The following is a 9,925-nucleotide window of genomic DNA, read 5'->3' as shown; positions in this document are numbered from 1 at the left end:
GTGTCGAAGGGATCAGGTATCAGGCATCAGAGAACAAAAAATCATATAATTGTGAATGAGGGGGCATTCAGAGGGGACCCAATGCAACTGGACATCCCCTTACAGGAGGGATGCAGGGAGCAGATGAGACAGTTAGGGTGCAGTTGTAGCAATGACGAAACATACAATTTTCCTCTAGTTCTAAAATGCTTCCTCCCTACCACTATCACAATCCCAATTCGACCTTATAAAGCCGCTAGACCAGAGGATGTACAGTGGCACAGATAGCAACTGGAAACACAGGGAATCCAGGACAGATGAACCCCTCAGGACCAGTGGCGAGAGTGGTGATACCGGGAGGGTGGAGGGCAGGTGAGGGAGAAAGGGGGAACAGATTACAAGGATCTGCATATAACCTCCTTCCTGGGGGTTGGACAATGGGGGAGTGGGTGAAGGGAGACATCAGACAGTGTAAGATATGACAAAATAATAATAATTTATAAATTATCAAGGCTTTATAGGGGAGGGAAGAGTGGGGAGGGAATGAAAAAATGAGGAGCTGATACCAAGGGCTCAAGGTGAAAGCAAATGTTTTGAGAATGGTGGTGGCAACAAATGTACAAATGTGCTTGACAAAATGGATGTATCTATGGATTGTGGTAAGAGTTGTACACCCCAGTAAAATTATTTTTTAAAAGAGATATGGCATGAATAGACATATGCAAAGCCATGTCTATTGCAAGAGTCATTATAGAAAAAAATGATTAAAGCTACCCAAGTGCCCATCAATGGATGAAGGAATAAACAAATTTTGGTATGTACATACAATGATAACTAACAATGATATATAGTGAATGAGGGGGGAAAGTGCGGAGTGGGGACCCAAAGCCCACTGGTAGGCCACTGGACACCCCCTTACAGAAGGGTCTCGCTTGAGGAGGAGACAAGCCAGTCAGGGTGCGATGTAGCAACAATTAAAAATACAACTTTCCTCTAATTCCTAAATCCCCCCCCCACTATTATGATCCCAGTTCTACCGTGCAAGTCTGGCTAGACCAGAGGATGTACACTGGTACAGATAGGAACTGGAAACACAGGGAATACAGGGCAGATGATCCCTTCAGGACCAGTGATGTGAGTGGTGATGCTGGAAGGGTAGGTTGGAAAGGGGCAACCAATTACAAGGATCTACATATAACCTCCTCCCTGGGGGATGGACAACAGAAAAGTGGGTAAAGGAAGACATCAGACAGGAAAAGATATGACAAAATAATAATACTTTGTAAATTATCAAGGGTTCATAAGGGAGGGGGTAGCAGGGAGGGAGGGGAAAAAAAATGAGGATCTGATGCCAGGAGCTTAAGTGGAGAGCAATTGTTCTGAGAATGATAAGGGCATTGAATGTACAAATGTGCTTTACACAATTGATGTATGGATGGATGGTGATAAGAGTTGTATGAGCCCCTAATTTTAAAAAAGAAAAGAAAAAACTGCACTGGTGAAGGGTAGATTTGCACAGCCAACTATTGTAACGGTTCTCGGTAAATTGCAACCTGTAAAAAAGTAATAATAATGGTATTTCCACAAAACATTTCACAGCATGGATGAATCTAGCAACCATAATGCTGAGTGAATAAATCAATTACAAAAAGACAATTAGTGTATCAGAGCACTTCCATAAAAATTCCAGAATAGATTCACAAAGAGAAGTAGATATTCTTAGTACCAGGGATAGAAGAGAGAAGGAAGGAGGACAGCTAATTGGATAGTAGACACATGTTAATTTAGGTGAAGAGGAAGACAGTGCACACAGGGATAAGCCACGACCTGACCAATTTAAAGGAAGACATGGAAAAGTACACAAGAACAAACAACCACAGTAAATGCAAGCGCAATACTAACTAGCAATAATTTGTGGATACATACATAAACAAATTATATGCTAAAGAGATTAAGAAAGTTATAAGGGAATACATCTTGTAAATAAGATATTTATGGATACACATTTTTAAATTCATGTATAACTAGAACATGTAGGAGACACAATTAAAGAAATTATTTAGACATTCAGACTGAGTCAATGAACTTGAAAGCCTAGGACTAAAATCTCAGGTGATACCTAAGTCATTTGGCAAAACACAGATCATAAAGATAATGTTATACATCGTACTCTGGTGATTAGTGTCTGTGGTCTTAAAAGCTTATGACAGCCATCGAAGAAGCAATTCTTGGTCTCTTCTCTCCTAGAGCAAAGATAGATGAAGACTCAAGGAAGCACTTAATCTAAAGGACTCATGAACCACAATTCCTCTAACCGTTCATCTAACCTGAGACCAGAAGAACTAGATGGTGCCCAGAAACCATTATAACCACTCTGACCATGACCACAGCAGGAGGTCCTGGTTAGACTGGGTAAAAAATATATGATAAAATTGAAATTGGAAAAAAAAAAAAAAAAGACCACATTTACTAACCTGAAAAAGACTATAGAAATCCCTGAGATGATTGCCCCGGAATAACGTTCTAATCTGAAAATGAGGAAACTCTATGAGGCCACCTTTCAGTCAGATTATAGACAAATAATAAGAAACAGTAACACTCACTACTATTCTACCTAGAATAATCCTGTACAAAAACAAAAGGGCAACATCTTCTCAAAAACAAACATGAGAAGGCAGGAAGGGGGACAGAAAGCGGCAGAAAAGACATGAGGAAATAGGGTGTACGATGACACGGTGAGCAGTCAGTGTCACAGAACTGTACCTGTATGAACTATTGACTGGAAAACAAACTCTCTATATAAATTTTCACCTAAATTACCAGAGAATGTTTCTGTCAAGGCAGAGACTAAAGGGAAATTTCAGTTAATTCTATAATATATACAAATCCTACAACAGTAAAATATACAAAACCAAACGCATTGCCATTGAGTCCATTCTGACTCATGACAAGCCTGCAGGACAGGGTGGAACTGCCCCCCGGGGCTTGCTGAGACGGTCCCTCCTTACAGGCGTAGGAAAGTCTCATAATCTTTCCCCCTTGAAGCAGCTGGTGGTTTTGAACTGCTAAACTCTCAGTTAGCAGCCCAATGTGTAACCACTACACTATCAGCGACCGATAAGAGTATGTGAATGGGGTCAGAGAAGATTCATCGGAGGCTTAAAAAAAAAAGAATCTGTGAATGGCTACAAAGGCAGATATTTATTCTAAATAAGCATGGAAAGTCAAGTGGGACTTTATCCACAAGTACCTATAGGTATGGCTATGGATAATTGGACAAGCATATTTATAAGTACTGCATATGTATCTTTGTGTATATAATAGAACACATAGAGGAGACGGTTATGAAAAATTCCTAGGCATAACTAAATACTTCCTGAGACTGAACTACTGGACTTGAAAACTAAGGGCCAAGGTCTCAGGCGTCTAGATCAATTAGCATAACATAGTTCATAATGTTCTACACCCTAGTGTGACGAGCAGTATTGGGGAACTTCATCGTTTCAAGCAATCATCTAAGATACAACGATTGTTTAGACCAAAGAACAAAGAAGACTTAAGCCTCGGGAAACAATTAGTCTAAAGGACTAATGACCCACTTGAACCACAAGTTCTCTAACCTAAACCAAAAGAACGAGTCGGTGCCTTGCTAACCCTTCTGACTGGTCAGAGCAAGACAGATGGTGCTGGGCAGGTGCAGGGCAGGTGAAAGGTGTAGAACAAAATTCAAATTCAAAGCAACCAGATTTATTGTCCTGAGAGAGACTGGAGGAACTTGTGAGATTATTATATTGCCCTAAGACAATCTTTGAACTTGGAATAAAAGCTTCTCCCAGAGGCCAATTTTCAGACAAATAATAGACTGTCCTAGAACATAATAGACAATCTTTAGTAGACATGAGTTCTTGGAGCAGTCAGCTGGACGAGCAGCAGGGAAACCATTTCCCAAAAGCAAAAAGGAAACAGGGGCTGGAGCGAACCCGGGGAACAGGCAAATGGAAATAGAGAATGCACAGTGGAGAGAGGGAAATGCTGACGCAGCACGGATTGCGACCAATGTCGCGGAACGATGTGTACGAACTATTCTCGGGTCATTACTTTGTCATGTAAACTTTCACCTAAAACCCCAAATAATGTTTAAAGAAAAAGAAGCTGTTGGAGTTCACAAAAATCAAAATTATGCATGGCTTTTTAACCTTATGTGCATTTTATTGTGGGAATGAAGACCTGCTTTTTATTTCCCTCTTTTGGCCCTTCGAATGTATGATTCATGATACTCAAGTTTTTCAGAAAACTCATCCCCATGTTGATCCAGATTGTGCCGTTTGAATTTACAAACAGAATCCTGCTGCAGTTGGCCCCTCACGTCGACTACCTTTGTGACGGATGCAGATCCCAGCCTTCCGCAGGGAGCTCAGCTGGTCAGTATTGCTTCCCAAGCCCGCCAAAATGAATATGCTGTTCAGATCACTCATCAGTTGTTTGAAACACAGCTTATTATTCCCTTCATACAAAGCCCAATGTGCTGGTTCCATTTCATGCATACATGTAAGCCATTAACACCATTGTATAAATTAGAAAACTAACGTAGAGACACACACAGAGAGAACACTAGCCTAGAGACTGCTGTCTATTTTGAAAGAATTTAGCCGCACATAAGGATCTCACCCTGCCTTATGAAGACAAAGATGCTTTTTTTTTTTGCTGAAGTTGAAAGGATGCTTTAATGACCTCCATATAATTCATTGGAGTGGATTAAATTAAAATTTAGATGAAAATCATGATTTCTTATTGAAATGATTCAATTAGATTATGGTCCCTGAATTTGAGTAATTGAGTCTTAAGGCGACAAGGGACTTTAACAAGTCATTAAAAATATTCCTCTGTGTGGAACTGGATTAAGGGGCCAACAGCAGGGTTGTTCATGGACACGGCATCAATCTGTAAGTGATACTTAATGCAGGACCAGCTAACTCTGGCGTCCATGTGCAGCCTGGGTCATGGGTAAACTACAAACTGTCAGCCTCCTGCTGAAGTTTACGGTGCATACAATGCTGGCAATTCACAGAGCAAAGCATGTTTCCTTTTGTACGCTGATCTCTCTAAGAATAGTAAGTATTTTAGGGATGAGCCCACATGAGCTGAAAGACACGCATAGCCGACAGTTTACTATTTACCTAGAATGAATGATACAGTGTTTGCTCCTCAAAATAATGTGGCTAAAAATACAAAGATAAAATCAGCTTTCTTTTTTTGATATGAAGTGCTTTTGCCTACTTAAGAGTGTCTACTGTCCTTTGGGAAGTTGAGGGGATTTAAGTAAGAGATCCATTTCTGTACACCATTTTTATTTAGAGAAAATCAGATTTTTCTGCACTCTCATTTTAAAAGAACCTGAAGTATTGTTGTTTCAGGCAAGAACCCACTGATACTTCTCACAAAACCAAAATACAGGCATAGGAGCATATTCTGGCTTGAGAAAATTTTCAACATCAGAAAATTCCCTTTAGATATAAGCCTTACTTAAGCCGTATTTAAAACTGTAGTTAACCCAGCTGCGATCTGTTTCCAGTTAGGGAGAGATAGTTAACAGCAGAACATACTGAAAATAGTCTCTGTCTAGTAAAAAAAAAAAAATAGAGGTGGTTTGGTGATGGTCCTGCTTGGTGCCATCCAGATGGCTCTGATTCTCAGCATCCCTGTGCACAACTGAGGGAAATGGAGCCGAGTCCTGCTGCATCTTCAGACATGTTCCTATGCTTGATCCCATGGTTGCTGCCCTGGTGTCAATCCATCTAGTTCAAGGTCTCCCTCTTTTCCTGTGCCCTCCACTTTACCAAGCATGATGTCCTATTCCAAGGATTTATCTATCCTGATAACATGCCCAAAGTGTGTCCGAAGAAATCTTGCTGTAGGGGAGAGACCATGATCATGAAGGTGGTTTTCCCAGGACGAGGCTCACCCATTGCACTCCGGGTGTGCTGACCCCTGCGATTTCCCAAATGTGGGAAACTCAACTGCAAAATTTGTGGTAGTGGGGGACTGCGTTTGCGCTCTCCCCTAAAAGAAAAGAAATCTTGCCATCCTTGTCTTAAGCAGCAATTTGCTCCTACGTCAGAATTTTGAGACAGGATTGTTTTTCCTTCTTCCAGCCCATGGCCTTTTCAGTACTCTTTGATGTCACCACCATTCAAATGCATCAATTCCTTTTTGGTCTTTCTTATTCAGTGTTCGACTTTCACATGCATATCAGGTGATTGACAATACCATAGCTTGACAAAGACACACCTTAGTCCTCAAAGCAACCTCCCTGCTTTTCAAAGCTCCCAAACGGTCCTGTGCAGCAGATTTGTCCAATGCAATGCATCATTTTATCTCTTGACAACTGTTTCTATGAGTATTGATTGTGGATTCAAGCAAGATTAAATCCTTGACCACTTCAGTCTTTTTTTCCATTTATCATGGTGTTTACCTATTGGTCTACTTGTGAGGTTTTGGTCTTCTTTACATTGAGCTACACTCATGTTGTAATCCTATAATACTGAAGGCTGCGATTCTTGATGTTTACCTCCAAGAGTTTGTGTCATCTGCAGAAGACGGTTGGTAATAAGCCTTCCTCCACTACCAATGCCATGTTCTTCTTCCCATAAATCAATTATTCTGAGGTTTCAGTCAGCAAACAGATTGAATAAGTACAGTGAGAGGATACAGCACTGTCACACACCTTTCCTGATATATAGCCATGCAGAATTCCTTTCCTCTGTTCCCACAACTATCTCTTGATCCACGTACAGGTTCCACGTGATCACAAGTGCTGTGGAATCCCATTCTCCTTCAGGCTATCCATAGTTTGTTATGATCCACACAGTGGAAGGCCTTGGCACAGTCAATGAAACCAAAGTCAACATCTCTCTGGTATCCTCTGCTTTCATGACAGATACTTCTGACATCAGCAATGATACCACTTGTTCTATGGCCTCTTCTACATCTGGTCAGAATCTCTGGCAGCTCTCTGTCAATGTGTTGCTTCAAGTATTGTTGAAGAATCTTCAGAAATATTTTACTTGAATGTGATAGAAATGAAATTATTTTATAATTTGAGCATTCTTTGGGTCACCTTTTTTTGGAATGGGTACAAATAGGAATCTCTTCCAGTCAGTTGGCCAAAGAGCTCTATCCCAAATTTCCTGGAAAAGAAGAATGAGTGCTTCCACTGCTTCATCAGCTTGTTGAAACATTTCAACTGGTATCCCATTAATTCCTGGAATCTTTTTAGCTAATGTTTTCAGTGCACCTTAAACTTCTTCCTTCTGTACCACTGGTTCTTGCTCATCTGCTACCTCCTGAAAAGGTGGAATGTCAGCTAGTTAGTTCTTTTTGGTACAGTGAACCAATGTATTCCTTCCATCCCTTTTTCATGTTTCCTACATCACTCAAAATTTATTCATAGAAAATTTCTATATTTCAGAGTCGAAGGAGTTGGGGTGCATAGTGGGCTTTATGGTTGCTGAGTTGCTGTGAAGAGGCTTAGTCGCTTTGGGAGATTTCCGTGACAGTTCAAGAGGAACTAATGGCCAATAGAGGCTGGTGCGTCCAGTGAGCCATTCAGCTAAGTGAGCCTGGAGGAAGCAGCAGGGGCTGAACTGACCAGGACAGTGGACAAGGAGGCTCCCTGTACCCAGTTGGTTCTTTTGAAGTGCCTGATACTAGCATGCAAGAGACAGACTGGATCCTGGTAGAGAAGTGCTGTTGGGATATCACCCTGCAAGACCTGAAACAGATTCCCAGAATCCTCTTTCTTATGTGCATGGCTGGCAATACGATATCCACTTTTCTACTATGAAGGTGTACATGATGGCCTGGCGACCTATTCAGAAACTTATGGCAATTTCAGCCACTTCCAACTAGAAAATTCAAGCCAGAAGTTTCTTCAGGGTTTGGTTTATCTCATAGGGAACTTTGTGAGTTTGGAATTGGCTGTCTGTGGGACTGTTGCTGACACATGCATCAGATTGGTTAGCCTCATGTGGCTCCCTGAGAGAATGGAGACTACTTTTGTGAACCTGAAAAAATAGTCACTTGGCACTGTAAGACTTTGGATCTCATTTATATACATTTTGTTCCTCCTATGCATAATTACTCACCTTAAAAATTACCACTCATGTTAATAAGTTAACAATTTCTCTCATATGATGAGACAAATCATAGAAGGACAATTTCCATACAAATACACGAAAACTGATGCCCAGAGCTGTGGCGGGAGTTTGACAAGGATTCTGTGCATTGGCGGATATGTGGAACCTTTGGGAAGAGCTGGGAAGATGGTCATGGAGTAACACATTCCAGGGGGACTTGGCAGAATTCAGCCCAGGAGAGATGCTTAGAGAGAAATTCAGCACTGCTGGACCACAGGAGGAGCATCATAAAAATAAGTAGGCACAGACACACAAGGTTTGAGGGGCTGGGAGCTTTTGGCTTACCTCAGTGGAGACCAGCTAGGGCACAACCTTATTCCTGCCACTGTCTATGCCGGAGCCTGGACCATGTGGAGGTCGCGCGGAGACTTAATCTCAACACAGACAGAGCTTGCTGCCACCTTGGGGCAAGGACTAAACCCTCGAAGCCCCACGGGCAGGGATCAAGGTTCAGCTACCTGGATACTATTATTCCCCTCTCTTCTCTCTATCCCCCCACAGTCTAAGAAGGATGTGCAGGGACCTTTTCTCAGCACAGCCACAGCTTGCCGACACCACCTCCAGGGAGGGACTAAACCCTTGGGGCTCAGCTACATTGTTACTTTTGTTTCCCTCTCTTCTCTCTATTCCTCCACAGTATCAGCGGGCTGACTTTTTAATTTTTTTTCCTCCTCTTTGTCTCTTCCCTGTTCTCTCACACTCCACTAACGACCTCCAGACCACTCCCCTTATCCTAGGGCATTTATACCTGTGCAACACCCAGCTAGGTGAGCTCCACCCTGTGCAGCTAGCCTGAGTCTGGAAAAAGAACTGCCGACCTCCACCAGGAGATACTCCACCCAACTTGTTACTGGGGAATTCCTGTCTCTGTGCCTTGGGGCCTAAGCAGTTCGGCCAACACTTCTCAATGTTCAAAGCTGCTGCAGGAACCTCTGCCCAATCTCCACAAAACCAAAACAGGCAACCCACCAGCCTTCTGGGGCACTCCCCTGACAGAGAAGCCACAGGAGGAAAAAGTGGTAAATTAATTCCATAGTGAAATTAGCTGCAGGCAGTTCAAAGAAGCATTCCTACAAGTCTCCCAGAGAGAGCCAGAGCTCCTCTACTCCCTGGAAAATGGCACCTAGCTTCTTTAAAACAGCATAACGCAAATAGCCATCTTCCCCAATGACCTCTAGGAACAAACAGGAGAAACAAAAGGCAATGGGAAAAGATGTCCCAAACATAATGACATACATAGAAGAAGCAGACATTGAGCTACCACAGAAAGAAAATTTCAGAATGCTGCTAGGAGTCATATAGGATATGAGGGAAACAATGCAAAAAAAGGATGTAATGAGAGAGGAGATAAATGCTATAGACCAAAGGGAAATACAGGAGTTTAGGGAGGAGATAATAAAAACCAGTAGCAGAAACATGGACCTCTAGAATTGACTGGAGAAAACAGAGAATTGCATCAGTGACAAACATGAACAAAAATTTTAACAAAGGCGAACAAAAATCTAATCAGATCATCAGAGAAGCTGAAGGAAACCTAAGAGCTATGTCCGATGCTATGAAGACGCAACCAAGAAGTCATCTGCAACAATAGTGAGAGAATTCTTGGAGGAAAACTTCCCAAGCTTAATGAATGAAAACCAGGCAACCATTCAGGAGGCTGAAAGAACATCAGCTAGACTGAATCCAGAAGAAGTCAGCAAGGCACATAATAATTAAATTATCCAACTTTGAGGAAAAGGAGAAAATCATTA

At 41.9% G+C, this 9,925-nt stretch overlaps 1 non-coding gene and 1 pseudogene across 1 annotated transcript; both read left to right on the top strand.

Annotated features, from left to right (window-relative positions):
* The first annotated feature begins 4,979 nt into the window (after nucleotides 1–4,979).
* Nucleotides 4,980–8,040, top strand: LOC142426714 (ER membrane protein complex subunit 4 pseudogene; annotated as a pseudogene).
* On the top strand, nucleotides 5,882–6,042 carry LOC142426881 (U1 spliceosomal RNA). Its single transcript, XR_012779767.1, has one exon. It is a non-coding gene; the product is annotated as a U1 spliceosomal RNA (small nuclear RNA).
* Nucleotides 8,041–9,925: the final 1,885 nt, after the last annotated feature.

The sequence above is a fragment of the Tenrec ecaudatus genome, chromosome 14 (genome assembly GCF_050624435.1).
Source record: "Tenrec ecaudatus isolate mTenEca1 chromosome 14, mTenEca1.hap1, whole genome shotgun sequence".
Taxonomy (NCBI): domain Eukaryota; kingdom Metazoa; phylum Chordata; class Mammalia; order Afrosoricida; family Tenrecidae; genus Tenrec; species Tenrec ecaudatus.
Note: the sequence above shows the minus strand (reverse complement) of the source record. Positions and strands in the feature narration are given on the sequence as shown.